The 25,755-nt window shown below is 31.9% G+C and overlaps 1 protein-coding gene and 1 long non-coding RNA gene across 3 annotated transcripts in view; one reads left to right on the plus strand and one right to left on the minus strand.

Annotated features, from left to right (window-relative positions):
* The window catches only part of LOC127711258 (uncharacterized), a 270,314-nt gene that overhangs the window by 145,356 nt on the left and 99,203 nt on the right, over window positions 1-25,755 (plus strand). The window lies entirely within an intron of this gene.
* LOC127711266 (uncharacterized) lies at window positions 11,616-18,068 on the minus strand. The gene is made up of 3 exons (XR_007986621.1): window positions 17,932-18,068; window positions 16,733-16,874; window positions 11,616-11,716 (listed from the first exon to the last, which is right to left on the minus strand). It is a non-coding gene; the product is annotated as an uncharacterized LOC127711266 (long non-coding RNA).

The following is a 25,755-nucleotide window of genomic DNA, read 5'->3' on the forward strand; positions in this document are numbered from 1 at the left end:
AAGAGTAATAACATTTTTACGACTCATCGTCCCATCAAATTGCTGGAATGTCCTCTCTAAGTTTCATAGTACCTACATTCCCTTGCAAAACCCCATCCCGTGCAATCTCATAGCATATCTACCTTTCCATTAACTAACCGTTCCATATAGCAAATAAGCATATACATAGTATCTGAAACACGTACTTATCTCATTTGCAATAGTGTATATACCATATTTCTAACAAATGAAGAACACGCAGCGTAAATATAAACTGCACAATAAATTAAAACGTGTCTATTTTTTTAGTGTTCTGTTTGAAACAACATCAGTACATTATAGTTGATGTACTGTTTTGTTTGAGGGTTCGGTATTTTATTTGTTTGTGTATTTTTTATTCTATATATTATTTATGAGGTAAACGTTTGAAGGTTCTTCAACATTATCACTATGTTATGTCTGTGTTGCTTTTGTTTGTTTTACTTAGTTTTTTTTTCTTTATTTGATATCTATTATCTAGTGAACTGGCAGTTTTTTATCAATTAAGGAGTATGTATCACCATAAAATTTTCACATTAAGGTATTATACATCTCTGACTTTAAATTGTTTTGGGGTAAGCAATTCCGTTGAAGGTATATTTAGAAAGGCCTGTTTGACACACCAAATAACAAATAGAAAGTGTTATTTTCATTTACTAGCACTTGTTCGAATCCAGTGCTTTTGAAATGTGTGACGTATTTGTCAGCAGTGAAAGAGGGTCTTCAGAAACACTGTGAAACTGTTTACTCGCGTAGTGGTATTAACTATATGTGGATTCTAAAAAACTCTAAAGAGGTTCTAGATATTTAAATCTCGATCCTTTTCTGAAATTAGTTCTATCACAACGTTTGATTGTTCAACCCTGTATACCATCATTCCCCATTTTCAAAATAAAACATGTACAAAAGGTACCATACGCTATAAATTTATTACTTTGGGATACCATGCGGCATATTTTGTAAATAGTGAACAAAAAGGTAAAACAGGCTACACATAGGAACAAGTGATCAGTATGCTGGAGTTTCTTATTGACAACATATTTGTTGAATTTGGAGGTAGACTTGTTCAACAATTTGTCGGCATTCCTATGGGAACAAACTGTGCGCCTCTCTTTGTCGATCTCTTCTTATTTTCATATGAATCGGAGTTTCTTCAGACACTTGTCAAACACAAGAAGATCAAAGAAGCCAGGTCATTTAATTTCACTTTCAGATATATTGATGATGTTCTTTCCATAAACAATCCAAACTTTTCTGATTGGAGTCCATTGATATATCCCCCAGAACTTGAAATTAAATAAACAAAAGACACGGCCTCCTCCGCCTCATGGTTAGACCTATACCTCGAATTTGACATACACGGTCATCTCAGTACCAGAATCTTTGACAAACGAGACATTTTCATTTTGAAATTACCAATTTCCCCCATTTATAGCAATATACCAACTTCACCTGCATATGGGATATACATTTCCCAACTTATTCGGTATTTAAGAGTTTGCAGCTCCTACTCAGACTTTGTAAAACGTCATCAGTGTCTGAGCAGAAAGTTGATGAACCAGGGTTATGTCAAAGAACGTCTCGTCATTTTTCTAAAAAGAGTTCATCGGAAGGTACCAAGACCTTGTTGGTAATTATTCCGTATCAACTTCACAAATAATACACGATGGTCTTGAAGTATAGATTCTTGGTACTGACGTTGTTTTACATCTTAATAACGTGTTATACTATTCTTTTATTTTTCTTTATGAATATTTCTTTTACTGTTTAGTCTGTTTTTATTGATATCCATTTGACGTGGCTCGGTACTTGTACATCCACGCCATTGTGTTATTGTTCTATGACAATTCTCGTATTCTTGTCTTTCATTTTTGCTAATGTGCTTTGTCTATATGCCTTTTGGTGTTTCTTTGATACAAATGACGTGGTTCTGTACTTATACATCCCGTTATTGTGCTATTGTAAAACATTTTTGTATTCTTGTCTATCATGTTTGCAAATGTGCTTTGTTTATATGCCTTTTTGTGTTTCTTTCATACAAATATGACGTGGCTCTGTACTGATACATCCCGACATTATGTTATTGAACTATTGTAAATTTGTGTATTCTTGTCTTTAAATTTTTGCTAATATGCTTGGTCTATATGCCATTTTGTGTTTCTTTGTTACATATTTGTTTGTTTTTGTAGTGATTAAGATTATAACATAATGTTGACTGCTGTACCCCTATTTTTGACATTTTTACCTATTATGTCTGTTTGTTTTGTTCACACTACGTTGTCAATATAATGGAATTTGATGCGACTGTCAAACAAGTGAGAGGTTTAGCTAGTTTTAAAACCAAGTTTAATCAACCATTTTCTACATAAGAAAATGCCTGTACCAAGTCAGGAATATGACAGTTGTTATCAATTCGTATGATGTGTTTGAGCTTTTGATTTTGCCATTTGATTAGGGACTTTCCATTTTGAATTTTCCTCGGAGTTCAGTATTTTTGTCATTTTACTTTTTGGTACTGATATGATTTAGAATTTTTTTCTAAAATTCTACGTTGATCATTCCAGAATTATTTAGGAACTAATATTCTAAATCCCTCAGGCAAAGTTGACCTTCGATTAATTTTGATATTTTTTTTGCCTGTTTTTCATAAAGATCTTCACGTGTGGAGGAATTATACAACCTTGAATTTTAAATAATTTTTATTAGTATTCCTTACTAAGGCAGATCTAGCAAAGTTCCTTGGTCGCATGGAATTGGTAAAATGTTATTTGCGTTTGCTACATGTATTGTGGGTTTTTATTCAGCCACGTGGATATTGCTATTAAGGTGCATAACTGTTTACGTCTATTTTACAGTGCATTCTAAATATAAAAAGCTATTGCCACCGATATATGTTATATCTGTGGGTAATTTCCATGATATATAGCAAATGTCCAGTAATTAAGTGGTTGGCATTTGTAGCTTAGTAACGTATTTGTTTTTTGTTCATTATTTTGTATATGAATTAGGCCGTTAGTTTCTGTTGTTTTAATTCTTTCATATTTTGTCATTTTGGTTCTTTTATAGCTGACTTTGCGGTATGGGCTGTGCTCAATGATGAAGGCCTTACGGTGACATATAAGTCGGAGATTAGCTAGCTATAACAACAGGTTTAACTCAGCATTTCCTTCGGAAAATGCCTATACCAAGTCTGGTATATGGCAGTTACTATTTTTCGTTGCGTTCATTGAATGCGGTTGATAAGGTCGGTTTTTGTAAATCTCAGTTTGGGGTTCGACTTGGAGTGTGGTATTTTTGTTATTCTTTTTTATCGATGAAAATCTCAAACAATACTTTATAAAACTTGGAGGTGATCAACAGACTTATTTAAATCTCTAAACTTTCTCAGCTACAGGTATCAGGAGTTTCACGTTATGAATTCGTATGTCTCCAATCTATATATGATTTTTAGAAATCAATAGCAAAATTTGCAAACTTTAAACATAGTTATTTATCAATAAGATGAATATTTGAAACAGGAAAATTTTTATACAGTAGAAAAGATTATAATTCCATCGTAAAATTTGCAAACATTAAATACTGATGTATACTTAAAACAGTCAAAATAATTATGTCCAATAGCACGGTGACGGCTTAACTTAACTGTGATCTGAAGTTCGTAGATTTTATTGCGGGAATGAAGCAGAACGCAATCAAACGTTTTAAGTCAAATAACTAATTCAAAACCCTATTTATAGAACTATCAACATGTATTTGAGACAACACATTACAGGAAAAAAAATTACATGTAATTTAGTTTGGTAAATTCATTATTATTATTATTATAACTTATCATTCGTTTTATTTATCATGTTTATATCTGCATTTGTACTTAGTCATTGATACATAACCGCATAAAACACTATATGTGCCTAAAACAAACACATTTACACCCCAAAAAACATCGCAAAAGGTCGTACACTTACTTTATATTTGACCACTGAAACTGAAGATAAATATAATGCAAAAACTGTACGGTATTAATCCAGTTAATTTTGCTACATTCTTGTCGTTTATATATTCGAAGTGAAACTGCGACTATTTATGTATAATTTATGGTATACATGTTTTTCAAATGATATAACAAGAAAAGGTCACCGAACATGTGAACATGTCAAGGAATAACAAAGGCATGTGGTTAACACTTGTGGTTAACACTTGTCGTTAGAAAACAAAATGACCAAATGACACAGAAATTAACAAATATAGGTCACCGTACGGCCTTCAACAATGAGCAAAGCCAATACCGCATAGTCACCTATAAAAGGCCCCGAAATGACAAATGTAAAACAATTCAAACGAGAAAACTAACGGCCTTATTTATGTACAAAAAATGAACGAAAAATAAATATATAACACATCAACAAACGACAACCACTGAATTACAGACTCCTGACTGGGGACAGGCACATACATAAAGAATGTGGCGGGGTTAAGCATGTTAGCGGGGTTAAATATGTTAGCGGGATCCCAACCCTCCCCCCAACTTGGGACAGTGGTGTAACAGTACAAGATAAGAACGAACTATAAAAACATGAAATATCAGTTAGAAAAGGCTAAACTCATCAGATGGATACAAATAGAAATACATCTAACAAAAATACAGAGTGGACGTAGGAGGGTTCTTGTACATCCCAACAAAAAAAAAACACTAAGTACTGATCTGAGAGTACTCGGAGTTACTGACAGCTAGTTCAAAGCCACTAAGAACTAATGAAAAAAATCATGCATCTAAGACGAAATTATCAATCAGTACACATCCAAAATCCAATGGATTTAGTGTAAAAGCGTCATAAACAGTCAGAGAAAAACATGACCTTGTGCAATGCCAAGATACAAGTATCAACAGATTGTATTTTCATGAATGTGTATATGTATATAACAATAATATTTAGTTTTCTTTTAATTTACTGATAACAAAACAATATTAATACCAATAAACACAATATTCAATGATCTAATTACAGTGTTGAATCGGTAACCTTTTAGAATAATTTTATGTAAGGGATCGATAAGTTTACCAGGATCGATTCTAAATTTCCGGGCACGGTAAACAACATTTCCGTAAAAATGAGGATTTGCTATCCCGTTTGAAATAAGTTTTCTACAGGTAAAACCAAATCTTTATATTTATGGAAAAATTAAGTAAAGGTTTTAGGTATTTTGTGGTAACGAAATTCCTGGCTTAATAATTTCCCAGTAATACATAGATTATGTTCGTTAAAATAAAAAACGTCACAATAGACACGGACATAGCGAACTAGTTGTTAAATATAAACACCATAAGATGGTGCCAAAGGAACAACACCATCCAAAAAGGAAAAATTAGCAATAGGGATCGAACAATCGTCCCTTGTGTCGTAAATTTAAGTGTGGAGTTTCTCGTGTGAAACTGAAATATTTAAATCTAGGAAAGGACAGTTATTACCGTTTAAATTTGATTTATTTAAAGTAAGTTCCTATGGGTAAATTTCTGCAGTATATTTAGAAAATTCTTGATTATTTAACGAAAAAATATCATCAAGATAACGGTAAGTATTGTTGAATTTATCAATTAAATGCAACTTAGACGGTTCTTTACTGGGTTTGGTCATAAACTGTGATTTATAATAGTACAAAAACAAGTCTGCTATTAAAGGGGCGCAATTAGTGCCCATTGCAATACCTACAACCTGTAGATACACTTTGTTGCCGAAACGTACATAAATATTATCAAGGAGAGAGTTAACAGCTCCAATCCTCTCATCAAACCTCCAGTAAGTATATCTAGCATTGTTACCTTTTTCATTAGAGAAGAAGGCTTTAAATGAATTGAAGCAAATATATTTGCATTCAGATTTACCAAACGACCATTTAAATAAACAGGAACACTTTTTTTTGATAAGATTGTGTGGAAGTGTGGTGTAGAGAGTAGAAAATTCAAAACTGTCAACAGAATCGGAAGGCTCATCACGTAATTTATCTAAAACATCCAAAAAAAGTTAATTCCACTATTTTCATATATTTTATTACAATAGTTTATGATAAGTACGCAAACATATATACTGAAATTTGTTGATTTGAAACAGTTTAACCTTCCAAAATTTGCAAACGTTACAGCGATTTGTGATTAGTTTCGTTTATATTTATTTTAATCAAAGGTAAAGGTAACAGGTGAAATTCATTACGAAAATGATATCAAATATATCCAAGTATAGTTTTAAAATATGTGTATATACATTTAAGAAATATAGCAAGTACCAATGCGAAATGTTTCCTTATTCCCAATGGGGTCTTTAATTGTATATCATTTATATTAGTTATATATAAAAAAGCATAGGATGTTTACAAAACATTGACTTTCTTTCTCAGGATAAGATAACCTCAGCTGTATTTGGCAAAACATTTCGAAATTTTGGGTTCTCATTGCTATTCAACCTCGTATATTATATGGCTTTTATAATTTTGTGGATTACAGCGTCACTGGTGTTTCTTTTGTAGACATAACGCGCGTCTGTTGTACACTATTTCAATCCTGGTATGTATAAGTATATTTGAATTGATATTAATGACACTGAAAGGTACACATGTACTTAACTTTCATTTATTTCGTTCTGGTGCTGATTTTATACGTTACATTCGTGTTGAACTAAAACTGTATTGACGTACATTTAAAACGCAACACATTTTGGTGATTGTTTATAACACAATCATGCTTGATTCCCATATAACTACTATTCACGCTTACCATACTTCTTTCTGTTTGAAAACAAATCATTACCTGAGTTACTCGAGTAAGTTGAATATACTGAAGTAACCGAGTAAGTTGAATATACTGAATATTTAAAGTCGCACGAATTTCTTCAAGTGATATTTGAAATCAATAAGTGATTTTCGACTGTTTTTTTTTTCTTCGTGGAACAATTCTTTCAATCCATACCCACAATATCAATAAAAAATGTTTCATTTTCATATTGGGAGACTGAATAAGGCAAATCTGAACTGGCCATGCGAATATTGCAGACAGGAATACGTGAATGTGCTTTTGCTATACAGTTTCGCGACAAAAACCCCTCTTACTTATGTTATGGTACAGGCAGACGGGATTTTAGGATGGCCACCCATGACTAGATAAATATGTAGTGACAGCGCCGTGTCAAAAAAATTTGACTACGCTACATGACGTTTCAATTAAACTTTCGATCAGCCAGTTTCTTTTAGACAATGTTTTACAAGAATTGCATAATTGAAAATGAGAATTCAAACGATAATCTAGAGTTGCATTGTTTACGTCCGTCAGTTTAATTGATATCATTGACTGCTATAAACAATAGCCCAGTAGCCAGTACTTCGGTACCGGCATGAAAATACGGATTTTGTGTTATCAACATTTGCTGTTACAAAATGTTGGAAATTATTTACAATTTAGGAATGTATCTCCCTCATGCAAAGCTCTGATTCCTTGCCTGCATTTGGCTATTCATTTTTGTCCTTTTTGGTTTATAGCTCTTCATCTTTTTAATAAGCTTTGGATTTTCAAATATTTTGGCCTCGAGCATCACTGAAGAGACATTGATTGTCGAAATGCGCATCTGGTGCAGAAAAACTGGTACCGTTTATGTTATTACAATCAGTTTTTGATCCAAACGTGTACATTATAATGTTAAAGAAAATGTTCTTCTTTTAATGTTTCTGGAATATCTTCCGTTAAATATATTCTTTTCTTTATACTATGTTTCAATATTCTTTTGGGCTCTTATCCTTGTTTTACGAATGAGCAGCAAATTGTTTTCTTTTTTTGATATTGTATTTTCTCAAGCTTTGCCATCTTTTTCATGTTTTCTTGTTTAAAATAGTTATTATTTTGATTTTTTTTTAATGATCACGTAAGTTAATATCAAAATTAAAATGACAAAAACCAATTATAATGTTTATATTTCAAAATTCATTCAAATGAACCTATATTTATTTAATTTACGTAATTTGCACTTCTGAATTTCAAATAACCTGTTAAACCTGTGAAATGCAAAAGTGATCAGCAACACAAGGTGACTGATACAAAGCCTCTTGTTTCAAAACAAATGTTGCCATTGTTCTGTGTATTTAGTCATTTCTACATTTAGTTGTAACTTATTTTAATCATTCACATTTTAAAGTGTGCCTTCAAGAAGTTCAAGTGTCATAAAAAACAAATCTAAATGTAAATTGAAAGCTAAGGATGGTAAATTTGTCAGCATGAAGTTTTAAGAAATTCTGTGATTTTTTTTCAGATTGACATATCCATTGGACAGGCAGTTAGCGTAGACAAATATGAAGAGAGAGTGATCAAGGTTAAAGTTAGGTGGTCAAGTCCTAATATCTCATATACTATAAGCAGTATGTCAACTATATTTGGTGTATGGAATGATTGTAAGTTGTACATGTGCAACTGGCAGGTATCATTTGACCTTGACCACAATTTCCTGGTTTATTAGACAAAGTTTAGTTTTTGTGGTTAGATGTATGTCTCAGATACTAGTAGCAAAAACTGCAAACAAATTGAAGATGGAATTATTTACCTGAATGCGTGATCTTGGATTGAGTATTTATTTAATTTTATGTATGTTGTTTAAATTTGTAAAGCGCATATTCTCCTTTATCAAAAAATCAAAATAAACTTTTTTTATTATTAATGTTACTATTACAATACTAAAAGAAATGAATTTCATCTTAAATTTCTTTGCAGTTTTTTTGCATAATCTTTCTTCTCTTGGCAATTTATGATATCTTCCCTTTTCTATAAATAAATTGTAAATTTTGTTATCAGTTTTCTAAATTCAAATTATGAGCAAGTTAAATATTTTTCTTCTGTATTATTTAGTTTTACATGTTTATAAATAGTGAGTTTGCTGTTATCCTTTATATCTGATATTTTATTATTTACTAGCTTTTCATAAAAATTCTTCAATTTTAATTATATTTGTTCTCCTTTAGTTTTATTTTTCTCTTGTGAGGAATATTTCTTCAATCCATACCAGTTTCTTCTAATACATGCTTTACATATGAGAACCAAGAATAAATTCCCACAGAGTCTAAGTTTTGAGTCAAAATAAAAATAAAAAATTCTTTAACAAGAGGATTAATGTCATCAGAATATAATCTAATAAGATACAATATATACTGAAATTTAATATTTAGTTCCAGAAGAAGTCTCCCCAGATCAGCTCTTGCACATAAATTTGATGAAGTTTTTCTTATACCAAATTTATATTTACCAACAGATCGACTGGAAAATATCTGTCATATTCATGAATTGGTACAGTCATTACCTGAAAAAAATGCTGGGTTAAACCTGGTTTAAATGTGTTTTTCTTCAAAAGAGGTAAGAACAATCTTGAGGAAGCCGGATAAACAGAATCAAATACTGAGACAAACAAAAAGACACGCCCGTGTCAAATTTGAAAAGGGTAGTTCCATGAAACCACAAAAAGTTAAAACAAAAACTTGGAGTTATCTATAAACTACATGATCAGGTCTGATATAAAGTTCTGTGTATTTTTGGATCGTAAATAAATCTTGAAATTTTATATAAATAGCGTGCTTTTTATGGTCTTTTTGATTCGGCTGACAGTTTTGATTGTCAACGTCTTATGCTACACTTCCACACAATATTTGCAAACAAAAGTTTTCCTATTTAGGTAAATATTCATTTGATATATCGGATTAAATAGTTGTGTGCTGCAACTCATATACAGCCTGTTTCTGTAATGAGAAAGGTAAATATGCTAGACATACCTACACGAAGTGTGAAGTGATTTTTATTATTATTTCATCAAATATCCCTTTTAAAGTCTCTGGGTTAGAGAGAAGGCTGTTACTTTGTTGGCATATAATTTTACTAATTTTAATCTATATAACAAATGTTTAGGTAAAATATGTATGTTACATGTGAACATCATTTTCGCTGTGAGTCGTTGTATATCTCGACAATTATCACAAAATACAATCCAATGTAATGATACAAATGTAGATTGGTATTATTTTTGCATGTTTAGTAAATAGTGATATACGCTTGTTGACTTTGAAAAAACAGTTCGTAAAAAAATAGACAACATTTGAATAAGAAACATATTTAAAGTTCAAATCACTTTTAAAAAAGGTAAACAATTAAACAACTGTAGTCTTAAAAAATTGAAAACAACACGTTTAATAATTTCATGCGTCCGAAGCGATTTTCTGGATTTACCCTCATCAGGAACGCTCAATGCCAAACATTTGAAATCCAAGGGATGTATAAGTACCGAAACAGTTGAAGAGCTTTATGATAAAAATACCTAAAACAAATAGCCAAATTCATCTAAGGTCAACTTTGACTGAGGGAGTTGAAACCTTAGTTTCTTTATAATTTCAAAATTTATAAACGGACAATTTTAGAAAAGTTTGTTATAAATCATGTCAGTACCAAAGTACTAACTACTGAACTGATGATACCCTCGGGGACTGATAGTCCAACAGCAGAGGTACCGACCCAGTGATGTAAAAAATTGAAAACAACACGTTTTATAATTTCATGCGTCCAAAGCGCTTTTCTGGATTTACCTTCATCAGGAACGCTCAATGCCAAACATTTGAAATCCGAGGGATGAATAAGTACCGAAACAGTTGAAGAGCTTTATGACAAAAATACCTAAAACAAATAGCCAAATTAATCTAAGGTCAACTTTGCCTGTGGGAGTTGAAACCTTAATTTTGTTTAAAATAATTTCTAGAGCTTTTCAAAACTGTCTTCTAATTATCTAAAATTGTCAAAATATGTAGTGTACCAAAAACTGAATGATCTCAGGTGCTCCAGCAGGGTAGGCAGATCCTGTTCCACTAGTGGTATTCGTTGAGTTGCTAATGTAAGTATAAACCTGATGAGTCCAATTCGGGGAAAGAGGTCGGAATTCCGATTACAACAACGTCTTCTTGAGTAGCAATATATAGCGACAATTAAATGTTTGATTTACCATTGCGAGAAATTTTGTAGATATAATATTTCGACCAGTTCGATTTCATATTTCACTTAGATGTCAATTGGAAACAAGTCTGTTGTTTGTACCTCAGATCGCTGAATACTTAAATTGTTGTAGTAATCTTATTATATTTCTTCTCCTCTTTGTATTGACGACGATCTATAATAGTCTGTGTTACGTTTGAGTACAACTATTTCATTTATGTATTTTACTGTTCGAAAGTAACATATTGCAATAGATATTAAAGGAACAGCAGGTATCGACATGTTTTACCTTTAGCACAAACTGAAATCAAAACCGATTTAATAAAATAGAAACCAAGGATAGTTGAGTGAGTTCGAATTCTCATATGTTAATTTAAGCGATAACAAGTTGATCTTATTCAAGATGAAAATAATGAAATAGTTTACTTTTGCAAAGCAACAATACTATTTTTTATTTTTGTTCAAACAAAAGGCACTGGCAGTTGCGAAATGAACATGATGAATGGAAACCCTTTTTTTAAACATTTATTTTCCAATTTAAAGACTTTATCTCAACATTGCATTGGTAGCAATAAAAAAAAAGAAACATGATGAATGGAAATCCTGTTTTTAAACATTTATTTTCCAATTTAAAGACTTTATCTCAACATTGCATTGGTAGCAATAGAAAAAAAGCAACATCAAATCCAGCATCTGGTTCATCTGAAAACAAAACAAAACAATCATTTATTGTTTACAAAATAAATCTTGATATAATATAAAAAAAAAAGGATTTTCTTCACAAACTTTAAGATTCTTCAAAATTGTTATTTTTTTTTTTTTGTTCTTTTCATAAAATGCGTCAAAATTCATATGTAGACGTTCGATCCTTGCATATAACATGTATAATTAGCTGACTGTTTGATTGTTGATGGTTATCACAATTGCTCTCAAATAGAATCTATCATATAAATCAAATAAGCCACATTGTATCGAAGTCCGCGTCACCGATCATTCACCGATCGGACAAGTGCACGTTAAAAAGTAACGCCTAAGATTGCAAGTACTGTTAGAGTAATCTAAAAACACTTCCTTCTTAACTGTAAAATTAACAAAAAAATAGGAATAATCTATTTGAAAATTGTTTTCCACTCTTTCATGCCTCATGTTGAAACTATTGGTTCCTTTATAAAACAGTCCAGAATTCTTTTAATTTTTTCCAAGACAAAATTGGGTAAGCAACCAAAACAGACATAATAGGTTACATTGTAATATAACAGTTATTTTAGTCTGACACCTTGTTTCAGAGATGTTGCAGAACTCACGTATAAAACGTGTATTCGTATCTGACAGATGGTATATTTATATGAAGTATTTGGGAAAAGAGTGTTACGGAGTTTGTCATTCCCATATCCTTACATAAAAGGATGAAGTACTGTATAAAAAGTGTTATTTTCAAGTAGTTTCAAAATTAACAAATGCAGGCGCGTAGCAACCCGTGCGCAAAAACGCAGGTGCGTACACATCGACAATTTGACAAAAATAAAAATATAGTAAATCTAGTAAGAAACTAAAGTAATAACCTAGATTAAAAAGTATTATAGAATTTGTTAATAATCACTTTGTAGCTATATTCCGTTCCGGAAACTAGTCTAATCTTTTCATTTACGGAACAAACATTGTGATTATGTTTCTGATGCAAACAATTAAAATGACTGTGTCCTCGGGGTTTCAAACACAATTGTCACGTCTTCTATGCCTCTTAACCCTGACATATTTTCGAAGATTTCAAAATAACTCATGAAATAGAATATGACGCTATAAAGAGACCATGGACATCTGAAATTGAAAATTCTAAGACAAAACAATCTCAATCATGATTTGATTTTAAAATCTTGTATAATAATCACACGTTGAGTCGAAAAGAAATAGTTTGTCATTGACTGTGGCCAATATTTTGGAATCATATACGACTGTTATACAAGTGATAGGTTTAGTAGCTATAATATGAATTTGCGTGTAACGTGTTTGCCGTTTTTTTTTTTTTTTTTTATTTGTTCTGTGTTCTTTTTTACGTTCAGTCATGTGAATGTGGATGCCTCGTTTAACGTGTTTCATCAATTTAATTGATACTTGCTTCGAGATTAAAAGTGCGCATTTTCCATGCTTCAAGATTTAAAGTGCTTGGTTTCCGTTCTTGATTAAAATTAAAAGACTCTTTTTTTGGAAGTTATTAAAAAAAATTGGGAATGATTTGATGCTTTTCCTTGTCGATTTTGAGACTTCAGACGTATAATATATATACAAGGACCAGCATAAGGTTTCCAACCTATGATATGCATTCGTTATAGTACATTTTTTATCATGCAACGTTCATGGACGAAATTATTTCACGTTCACAGTGAAATTGTTATTCCTACTTTGTATTTAACGTGTTTTCCCTGCAAGTACCCCCTTTACCAACCTTAACTAACTATCAACTAATATTATCTTTAATTCAATTTAATATCGTTGAAGTATACAGAATAAAGTCCACTATCGTACAATAGGACGTTTCATAGCTAGTTGGACACATAATAATCTGAAATTGAAAATCCCAAGAAGAACAAATTACCAATCATCACTTGATTGAAATTATCTAAACTCTGTTATATGTGTCACACATTGACTCGAAAAGACATAGTTTAGACTCTGTCATTGACTGAGTCTAAACTATTTCATTTCGAGGACTGTTCCTTTGATATAAAATTTGCGGATAAAATAGTGAAGATTGATACTTTTCCAGGGTGATTTCGAATTCTACCAGAAGATCAAAGGCTAAATTGTTTCTCGAACGGACTTTGATGAAATATTCAAAAGAAAAACAAAGCTAGTTTTACTGTGCACCGTGAAGGTTCTTTGGTTTAAAAAATGGAACGTCTAAGGAGAAGGCTTTCGGTGTCACTCTTGTAACCGACTAGGGCAACATTACAAAACTGATGCATCGTCAGATAACAATGAACAGTCATGAGACTTCTTTGGCAGCTGCAGATGACTTCCTCGGTGTTATAGAAGGAAAACTAAGAGTGTAAATCGACAGATCTCAAGCCATTATGATACAATTGTTACCAGGAATCTTCACATTTTTTAAATATTCATCGAAACAATCTATAATGTGAGGTAAACCTAAGATTGCTTTACAATGACACGTAGACAATAAGGGCAAATCAATGGCTCTATTGCAGATGACATGATATAGAAGCTAGGACAAAGCCCTCCTATGGAAAAACTTGGTATCAAGTCAACTATTAACATAACTTATCTTTCACCAGTAATACAAAGTGAAATAAATGAGATATGTGGGAAAATTATTAGTGACGATATAACTTGTTATGCAGCCCAATGTGTTGGATTCATGGCAGACAAGACTACAGATGTTGGTACGATAGAACAGATGGCGCTTTGTATGCGCTTTTATGATCCGAGCGAATTGCGAATTCGAGAAGACTTTACATGTTTTGCAGAATGTAAATCAACCCCAGTTTAGTCTCTGACCTAGTCTTTTTAAGAGAACCTTAGAGCTAAAAGTGCAAACAAAAATGCGTAGCGAGGGCTATGACGGGAAATACAGAGGCGTAATAATTAAAGAAGTGGTACCTGAAGCAGTCTATACTAATTATAAAGCACGCAATCTTAGCCTATCAATCATCCACGCTTGTAAGCAGCCGTAAATCAGGAATGTGATGAATACGCTACCGGAAATTGCATTCATATTTGACTAATTCGCTAACAAGTTTTGGCATTTCAAGGATCATCTTACTAATGAAACTGCATAACATAATATGGAATGGCGCCAAAAGCTGAAACCACTGTGTGAAGTAAGCTGGACTGCAAGATCAGAAGCCCTTTGCATGTTCAAATCTGCCTTTTCAACTGCTCATGCAGCTTTGGGAGAGTTATTTGTACAACATAGCGATTCTAAGGTGGGTCAAGCTGCTATCGAAAAGTTTGACTTTATAATTACCCTTATTGCTTCAGAACATGTTATATCAGCACCTATTGCATTGGCATACCTCTTAAAGAAAAAAGAATCTGACCTATTTGTTGCTGTTAAAGAGTCAAAGGTTATTGCAAGACAGCTAAATGAGGAAAGAAACGACCCAAATGTTTGGACCTCCTCGTACGATTCTGCATTTGAACTTGCTGCAACCGTCAATACGGATCCTTAAATGCCCATAGCCGAGGTGTCCAACGTAACAGGCCCAACGCACCAACTGAAACCCCTTCCGACTTCTAGAAACTGAACATGTATCTACCATTCGTTGATCATTTGATATCTGAGTTGAATACAAGACTGCTGACGACAGAGCCGCGTTCTGTCGTACCAAAGTTAATCCCCGAAAAAACATTGCTCAACTTACTATAGCTGTAGGAGGCATAATTGTTTATGATGCCCATGTTACAAAAGACGAATTTCGATCGGAAATTTGAAGATGGTTAGCAAAATGACTTGAGATTTTGATTGCAATCCTAAAAGCTTACAGGAAACATTAAACAAGGATTTATACCCGGGAATATTTAATATACTTAACGGATTCGCATTTATGGCAACTGCAGAATGGTCATTGTAGTGCATATTTATATATTAAGTATTTCAAAGTACATATGTAGTGCATTAGGTCTAATTTACATAAGGTAATTTGAAGGCAACGGGAAGATTAAAACTGATTATTTTGTGTGTACTTGATTAACAGACGTGCAAAACATGAGCCATACATTAACTGTCACTATTGAAATAAAATAATTAAATGCATTGATAGTTTTGAACTACCAATAAACTTGAAGCAAAGGATACAACAGATATCTATTTAAGTTTTTTATAATTTTATTTGAGAATACATGTACATTTAAATGTCAAAAAAGATTATATACAGTATATCAAAAACGAAATGAAACAAATTTCGTGGTTTAAAAACTATTTTTTTCATACTTTTGATTCCACAATTCAAATATATTTCAAATTTCCTTGACGTGTTGCGTTTTGTACTCCACGAAGTACAAAGTACAGGATAAGGAGAAAACGAGTTGGAGCGAAATTGGACTTTAAATGACTTTTTAATTTTTTTAATCGTTTGAATTAATATAAGAATACATGTTAATGAATTAAACATAGCTCTTTTCGGTTGAAATACTTACTAGCCATGAACAGACAGTTTATTGAGTATAATGTTGTTTTTTTATATTATAAAATCCGCGACCATCTTACTCAGATATGATTAAAATAGTTGAGGAAGCATTTCTTGCCCAATAAGATCATCTCACAAGAAGTGTATTTTCTGTTTATCAATTTGCCGATCACCTACATGATTGACTGTAGTTTAGAAATATGCCCACCCTTTGGGTGGTCTTCTGGTCGGCACTTAAACCAATGTTTGAAGTCTGTTCAGATGTGCGGGATTTTTAAGTTTGCAGACAACGTCCAATCAGAGGTGTCGTCTAGACAGAGTGTGTGTCACCCTTTCTGCATGTCAAGATCCCCTGTAACCTGTTTTTGAGGGGTTGATAAGTTTCATGTTGCAATATTATGCCTTATTTCACAAAGGCAAAATGTCCATCTATCAGCCCGGTTAACCCCCTTTTGGGAACCAAACCTATTGCATTTATCATTAATGTGTTCTCTTCTTGAACGTGTATGATTACTGAACTATTTATAATACTTTTAAGATTAAATAACTACGATAAGGACTTAAACAATCTTACCAGCATATTTCAGTCGCTATCATACAAACGTGACCGCAACCATTTGAACAACACAGCTGTCCTGGACCACATCCACCTCTCTGACACTCCTCAACGCATATACCGGCGCCTGGACTTGGAGGACACCCAAGCCTGCATGGGCCTACAAAGTTACATATATTATACAAGGTTAATATTTAAGAAATATTTGCCACAGAACGTTAAGTTAACATCGATTAATCATTCACGAACAACTAACATAATTTGTGTATTTTAATCTCATGATTTAAGGTATAGAACCACTAATTCAGGCCCGGTCAGAAAGAACATACAAGAAAGTAGTACATATTTTAAACAAAATAGTTCCTACGCATAGCTGTATCTTTGTCAATAGTGGGTATATTTGGGTAGTTTTTGGTATCAAATGAAAGCTTGTGGACTTGCGATCACTTTAGAACCCTTGTTGAAAGATTTATTTGAATAATAAAGAAGTATTTTGATAGGAGGGCACATTTGGCCTGTTGTTCAGATCAGAAGTTCCTGTTTTTGTACTAAAAAATTCCGGGAACCAGTACGCTCTAATATGCAATTAAAGGTATGTTGATTTTTTCAGCACAAGTCGGGATAAGGTACATTTTTGACATGAAATAACTGCCACTTTATTTGAACTTAAGACAAAGTAGCCATTAATGCTTGAAATTGCAGAATTTAACATAGAAAGCAATGGGGCAATGAATTAGTGGTTTTATACCTTAAAAAAACGAAGAGATTTAGTCAGTTAGATACCATAAACATAAACCAAAGGTATATTGTTTGGCTGATTCATAATCAACATCATTTGTTTTGTTTGTTGTCTATATGAAGAAAAGAAGAAAAAGGATGTAATTCGAGAAAAAGAAAAAAGACATCCTTGAGTCGTGTGTTTTCTTGAAAATATCAAAGTTATTTTTAAAATTCCAAAATAAACATTTCAATATAATATGAATTTCTATTGAGTCTTCAAGTAGTAAGATTTGAAAAAAAAGGCGAAAGATACCATGGATACCAAAGAGATTTTTACACTCATACATGTATGTCGAAAAGAAACTGATAATGCCATTGCTCGAAAAGAGAATAAAAGATGCAAAAGACAAATAACTACATACAACATACAACATAAAAAATAAACCACAACAATAAACAAAAATTGAAGCGCAACAGAAAGGTGGTGATGTACTTACCTTGACCACTGACTCCAGTGCTGCCAAAAAATATAAGAAAACAGCAACAGAGTAAAAGTCCACTCAACTTCTGCATCATGTATTTATAAAGTAAAACTGTGGTGTAGAATGGACAGCATGAATTATATATATAAAGTTATACATGATAAATTTCCATAATAAATCGTCCAGCTAAGAAACATTGTAAGGTTTTCCGGATTTTGACATCAGCTGTGAAAGTTATATAATTTCGTGATGTTGTAAACATTAAAATATATAGTCTTTCTATTTTTATGGTTAATTTTGCTATTTAATTATTTTGTAAACGTTACCTAGTGTCAAGACTTGTCGTCTGGCTGTTTAATATCCACTCTTCGTACATCAAAAATAGAAAATTGTTAATGGCACCCATACTTTTAATTTTTACAAAACATAGATGGTATTATACCGAACTTCACAAATTCCAGGACGATCCAGAAATACACTACGGACGCACAAAAGAAGAAGGTATGATAAGGTTATATTTAACACCTGCAGTTTAAAAAGCAAAACGTATTTTAGATAAAAAAAAAAATAACTTCCTTCAGATCTTAATAATAATATGTTTACATTTTGTCTTACATGTTTGCAAAAAATGCCACAGTTGCCTCATTTCGATATCTTGTCGTTACTATTTAGATGTGAGCAAAGGCTTCACCCAAAAATATGTTTATCTATATGTTTTACTTTATAAAGATTCTAATGCATGAACAATATCTTAGGATAAATCCTTGGCTAAATTTCATTTCGTCCAAAGATCAAGTTAAAAATTGTAATTTTAGATCAAGTTTTTGAAAAGTTTGACATGTTTATGACATCATGGTGACACCATAAGTGACCATTCTGCAATTAAGTGTCCGAATTATAACAGCCTTTTCCTTCAACAATTTAACTTATATTCGTTTGAAAGACTTGGATAATGTACTATTTTTGCAATATCAGGGGCCAAATGATGGCTCGTATAATATATTCTCTATGACGTTTTATTTCCAGTTACTAAAAAATGTTTTTTGATATCAGAAAGGGACTGACTATTAAACAGTAGCACCGAATAAATGAATACCAATATTTCAACGAGCTCTGTCAATGCACCAACAGGACTGAGGTATTGTAAGAAAAAGAACTCCGATATATCTGTTTTTACTGTATTGAATGTTAAGTCTTTAGTTTTTATAAAGGTCATTATTCCAGATCTATGTACAATCTATCTATATTATTAGATGAGAAAACATCATTATGTGTGTCGCTTCTCTTCCTTCCACAATACATTAATCATCACGTCTCTGTGTCCTATATGTACCATGCATAGTCGCATTTGTCATCCTCGCTTTTGATTATTCTTTATATTAACATATCGTTTATTTCGGGAGGAAAACGAAAATAAAGGCGTCCGGATATTGTTTCCGGCATCGGACGAACTTTGTAAGTCATAGGCTTCCGTTTAGGACTGCTTAAAATTACACAGAATTTTGGTAAATTTAATAACAACCCTTAATTCCTAACTTGATAACTCGAGCGTTAGCAAGGGATAAAATTAACGGATATAACGACCCAGACATTGTAAAAATGAAAACAAATCTATGGAATGCATGTATTATTTTGATTCTAATATGGAAAAGTTTCACACTGAAAACTGACTCCATTTCTGAATCAGTAAAATATGGCGTTTTAGGGCACAGGTCGCGTTGTGGCGTCGTCGATTTATATTGGTTGTGGTTTATTGAGTGTTTTATTATGTCTCTATTCATATGACGTAATAACCACCTCATATCAGAATTAGTTTGCTTTTTTAAAAGTCAACACCTTATTAAGTCTGACGCCATTTCCAGATTTCAGTAAAATATGACGGTTTTGTGCACAAATCGCATTGTTTATTGAATATTTTATTATGGCTCTATTCATAATTCCGTTCTGATTTGCAAATATCACATAATAATCTGATTTCATTAGTGCAATCCGTTTTGAGTGACTGAAATTGAAAAGGTTAACATATCGATTTTTCTGTCTTCTGCACAACGAAACAAAAAGCATGGAGACAAAGCAACTCGCCTCCTAAAAATTGTGCGTTCATGTTACTACTAATAGTTGTCCTTTGCGATGACATTCTTTATATCAACATCAAATATTTTGAACTGGTGAAAAATTCAAAATGTTATAATGACATCGGTTCATTTTTGATACCTTTCCTGAAATTATCAAGTTATAAAATCTTTTACAAAAATTCATCCTACAACAGTTTACATATTTTGACCACGCTCTAAATGCCCGCGGTTTCGCGGTTGTGTTATAGTTTACAGTTGATACGACATAGTCCCATTTTATTTTTTATATGTAAATAAAAATACATCTATATGTTCGTTTTCTAGAAGCCGTAATAAGCACTATGTATACTTTATAGTTCATTACTGCATCACAACTTTTTACGTTCTAGCAATGTCAGTTATGATACTGGTATTGGGTTATCTCCCGAAATCACAATTCGACATGTAAGCAGTGCTTTGGAAATGTCATAATTAAAATGAGACACTAAGAGATCAACATGAAGTCGTGGCCACCAAACAGGTGTATATACGATATGCCAATCTTTCAGCTGTGAATAAATTAACAAAGACTATAAAAAATACAAAAACCGCAAAATATGACATAACCTAACCACGAAACTATATATGGTATTCCGTGTAATTAGTATTGTTATATCTTCTTCGGTTTTGTCTTGATGAAGGTCATTATCCAATATCGCCTCTCAGTTGAAGAGTAATATAAACAACAAACCAACCTAACATAATCTAACAAATGCCGTCCCTAACTGCCAGACAATTTCACTGCAAAATACAGATACAATACAAACATATATACATGATAAATAACTGCGAATTTAATAAAGATTCATGTTAGGTCACTTGTCAAGATATCATGATGAATAGAACAAATTATAGTAGCGTATATGAGGTTCATTCAATATATATCTACGGTATAAATGGCCCACCCATATTAACCTTTCAGAATCGTGTAAAATACGAAATTGTAGTAATTTTGCAGAAATAATGTACTGTTTAATCGTGTCCATAATCATATGCAGTAAGTGTATTAATAAACAGTATACTTAACTGTTTTTAAAGAGATGAGTTGGGTTCAAAAACGGTTTTCATTTTAGCTGTTTAAACTTTTGTCTCGCGGTTACATGTACCTGTTGACGGTTCTCTAAGAAACCTCTTTCAATCGCTTGGAAATCAATAACTGCTTAATTGCAACTGTGTCTAAACAACTGCTAGTAATATAGTAGTCTCTGTGAGAATAAATATATCAGCAACAAGTGAGTTGGTACTAGAATGACTTGCAAACCGTTCGAGTTTATAAATTGAATGAAATTATTCAATTGGACCTCCTCTTATACTATGTCTGTAAACGGTTTTTGCCGTTGTTTAAGCAATTTGTGTTGCAATCGATAAGATCAGATCTGTTTCCACATAGAAAGAATTAAGAGAATTTTTTTAGCTTTTCGTTTTTTTTACATTTGTCTTTTTTGCATTTCTGCTTCGATATTTAAGGGATTCGGAGAGAGATTGTTTGGTATGAATTGTGTTTGGTAGTATGTATGTATGCCGGTATATATCTATGGTTTTATGGTTTCAATCATTTGTAATACGTAGCATTGCTTTTACAAATACGAAATCAATGCCTTTATCTAAAGATTTTGCAATACATACATCAACATAATAACTACAAATATCATATCTATTTAACATCTGAACCAAGTTAAGAATTTTACTACTGATATATATATATATATAATTATTAATCGAATACTTTTAAGGATGAGTGATTCGTTAAAATGTGATGTATTTACTCCGTGTGTACGCTTATACTATTGTGTTTAGCTTTTTGTTAGTCAAAAACAGCATAACACACAGATCATACAGCATTGTACTGAAAAATACATTCTTGAAAACCCAAATTTCATATTGTTCATGCAGTAGTTGTTGGTTAATAATACAACAATTGTTAATTTTAGAGAATTATTCGTACTTTGTCTTTAATAAATCATTCCAAACAAAGGCAGTCAAAATTCTGCTAAGTCGAATGCTACTTCTGCTAAGAATGGATTGATGCAAATATATAATTTATAGATATCAGATATTATCAATACAAATATAAAAATGTCTTATCATAAGAAATCTATCTGTTTATAAACATATTGATAGATTTTTTTAATAAAATAATTGTAGGACGTAAGTTAAACTAATACAAGTATGTTCAATAAGTTTCCGTACATAAACCATATATTTTCTCTACAAATATGACAGTAATTGCGTGTAAATGAGAAGGGAATCCGTGGACGTTGGTTTTCGCCTTATTTCAAATGCAATATTTTTTATCGATCGATATTGAAATATTTAACAGATATACTTACGTCGATAACTTACGTCAATGGAGAAAACATTTAAGACACAATAACACAACCGCGACATTTCACGCTGATTATTGGGTTGTTTCTGCTTTCAAAATCGTTCTGTTTGAACCCGTCGACTGGGACTTATTAATTATTGGTAGTATTAATTATTTGGAAAAAAAAGGGCCTGCAATGGTATAATTGTAATCAACACCATTGTCCTATATTAGTTATATATAAAGTTGAATTCTTTGATTTGTCTTTTTTACTCCTTGCCGGATAACAAATTAGACCACGTTATTTTAGTATTATAGATACGCGGAACAGGATGAATCCACTCACTTTTGGCATTATGTCGTCGTTTCATTATGCAATATTGTCACATGTTGTCACATTTCACTCTTAAATGGTGTATCACTTTTTTTAGTGCAGTAATGAATGACAGAGACATGATCTAGTAAATTTTAATTTGAGGACAGTTGACAGTTTGTTTGTACTATAAACCTCTATAAATAAAATTCATCATCTTAGTAAAGTATACATACTTCATTGACTTGCGCAAAGGTTTTGATCATGTGAAGTGTAAAGCTTTTGTCTTCAAAAGTCTGCAATAAATGCATGTCGTCTAATACAACATGTACAATGTCAGCACTGAAAATTAACAATTGTTGTACTGTCTACTTGGATATAAACAGAGAAGTTGGCAAAGGGGGATCTGTAATCCTACCCTATCAAACATATATATAAATGACATTCCAAATTTATTCTTATGAAATGATTAACCGCTAACTGTAGAAAGTTCTGTTATTGGAATTTTATTGTTTGCAGATGATTTATGAATAATGTTAGAACCAAAAGAAGGTCTCACTGAAAGCCTCAATATATTTTTTTCTTGTTGTGATAATTGGCAACTCACCGTTAATTGGTAAAAGATTAAGACTGTGTTTCTTGGTCATCGTCATAAAAAGACGCAAAATACAATATTTAATTACAAGCACACTGAAATCAGTAAATGAATTCTCTGAACCAATTGTTAGCAAATTTATGTATTCATTCATTTGTTTCATTCGTTCGTCCTATTCTTACATATACATAAAGTTGGTATATAGATGTTTACCGATATACTATATTGCAACTACTAGAGCCAGAAAAAAATTATCAACTCAATTTTATAGACGAAAGTCCCTCTGAAAAAAATTGCAATAAGCTTTAAATTTGTAAATTTAGATTTGGAATAAAGAAATGTGCTAGTAACATTGCCTCTAATTCTGAATTAGGAAGATTGCCCCGTTTCTGTTTCCTTGCCACAAAGTCACTTTTGTGTTAAGATCGACTTTTGAGTGTAAACTCATCTGATATACTTTAATGGGTGTTATTCTCTTTCGAATTCACTCAAAGTATACATAAATCATATTAGGCATGTCAATAATATTAGCAAACTCAAAGATGAACATAATGAACCCAATACCAAATACAGAGCCTGTGAAAATCTTAGTAAACAATACTATAAGAATGAACTTCAGCAAAGATCTAAAGAGTAAAGTTTAAATTCTTTTGTTTAAGCATATATCAACTGAATATAAGCAAGCATTTTATTTGACATACCCTTGTCTTGATAAAAGAATTTTTATTGCAAATTTAGAATAAGTGATCATTTCCCTCGATATTGAAACTGGAAGATATAAAAATATTCAACTTTGTAATAAGAGCAAAGTTCTGGATGATGAATGCCATTTCTATTTATTATGTCAAATAAATAATGATTTAAGACGTGTCTTTTATAACGATTTCAAAACTGAATACAAATATGTTTCTTCTAATAAAATGAAATACATGTATGCTCTAAATCCAACTACAAATCAGCAAGTGAAATCTGTATGTTCCATTCTTAAACCGTATATGAAACTGAGGACAGGGCGCATTTGAAGTCATGTATGTGTTAAATTCCATCATTATATTGTTGTTAATACAGTGTTATACATGTAATTATTATTATTCCTTTAATCCTCTTATTAGTCTGATTTGTGCTCAATAAAGTTTATTAACTGAAAGTTATATAATAATTATGAAATGACACTGTTAAGCATAAACATGCAATTAGTGGGATAAATACATCCTTTAAACATGTTAAAACCGGATTTGGAAGACATGCTTTTCAACATATTTTCGTAATAATATTTATAAACGCCAAAATAAAATGTTTAAATTAATCTGCTTGTACTTTTGTTTAATTAATTGCTTTGAAATTAGTTCATTAATCTTTTGTTTATAATTGTATATTTAGAAATCCTTTTTCATTCGTCTAAATATTGATAAATAATGGGGATTGTCTACGATTCTTTTCCTATAAAAAAATTCGACGAAAGACAAAACCAATCTACTCTCTTCAAATGGAAATTACAAATGAAGTGTTAGGATTACTGCCAATTTTACATTTAAGTGGCACAATGCCAAATAGTGTTTTCTTAAATTCAAATGAATGACATTTCATTTGTTGTATTGATTGTGCATGATCGGTATCCGGTATTTACATAATCTTCGATGTTTTAAAAGACATTTTGGGTGTTAATTGTAGTTTAGACAATATACAGCTTAAGGATTGATAAACTTGCTTTGAACGTTACAAGCTTTTCGTATTGCTAAATATTGGAAATGTATTGTTTGCTGATAAAATCCGTAGGATACAATTACAGACTTTATGTCCACCCGAGTGATAGTTTAAATGACGAAGATCTAAACTGTATTAAACATGTTAAATTCTAAATAGAGCGATCATATGTGTGTACTGAAAAGTTCAAATATATCGAACATAGAGTTTGTAAAATTTGTAAATGAATAGAGGATGAGAATCCCGTTTTCTTACAGTGACAAAATAATTACAATTGTCGAAATGTCCTTAGAAATGAGATTGATAACCATTACCATGAGTTTAACCCACTTGACTGAAAATCAAAATCATAACTATTTAACTCAAAACAAATTTATTTTATCGTTTTTTATTTTTTTTTTTGTTGTTTTGTTTTTGTTTTTGTTTTTTGTTTTTGTTTCTTTGTTTTTTTTGTTTTTTTTTTTTTTTTGGGGGGGGGGGGCGGGGGGGGGGGGGGGGGCAATATAAAGTAATCTATCGAATCACAAAAAAAACAAAGGGGTTTCAGCTGGCAAATTCATTGTTCACCGATTTCGACCAAATTCTCTAAAGCTGCATACACATTTTTACCTGCTTTCCAAATTTGTCCTGTTGTTATTGATGGTAGACAAGCAGCTGGACTGTGCAGGGCTTTTTAATGTCTTGCCCCCCCCCCCCCCCCCCCCCATGACACATACTGTATGAACTAGATAGATAGGTTAAATGGGAGACATATAAATATATACATAAACTGTTACTGATACAACATTCCATGCTTGTACAAAGTCAA

This window comes from Mytilus californianus, unplaced genomic scaffold (assembly GCF_021869535.1).
Source record: "Mytilus californianus isolate M0D057914Y unplaced genomic scaffold, xbMytCali1.0.p SCAF_8, whole genome shotgun sequence".
NCBI lineage: Eukaryota > Metazoa > Mollusca > Bivalvia > Mytilida > Mytilidae > Mytilus > Mytilus californianus.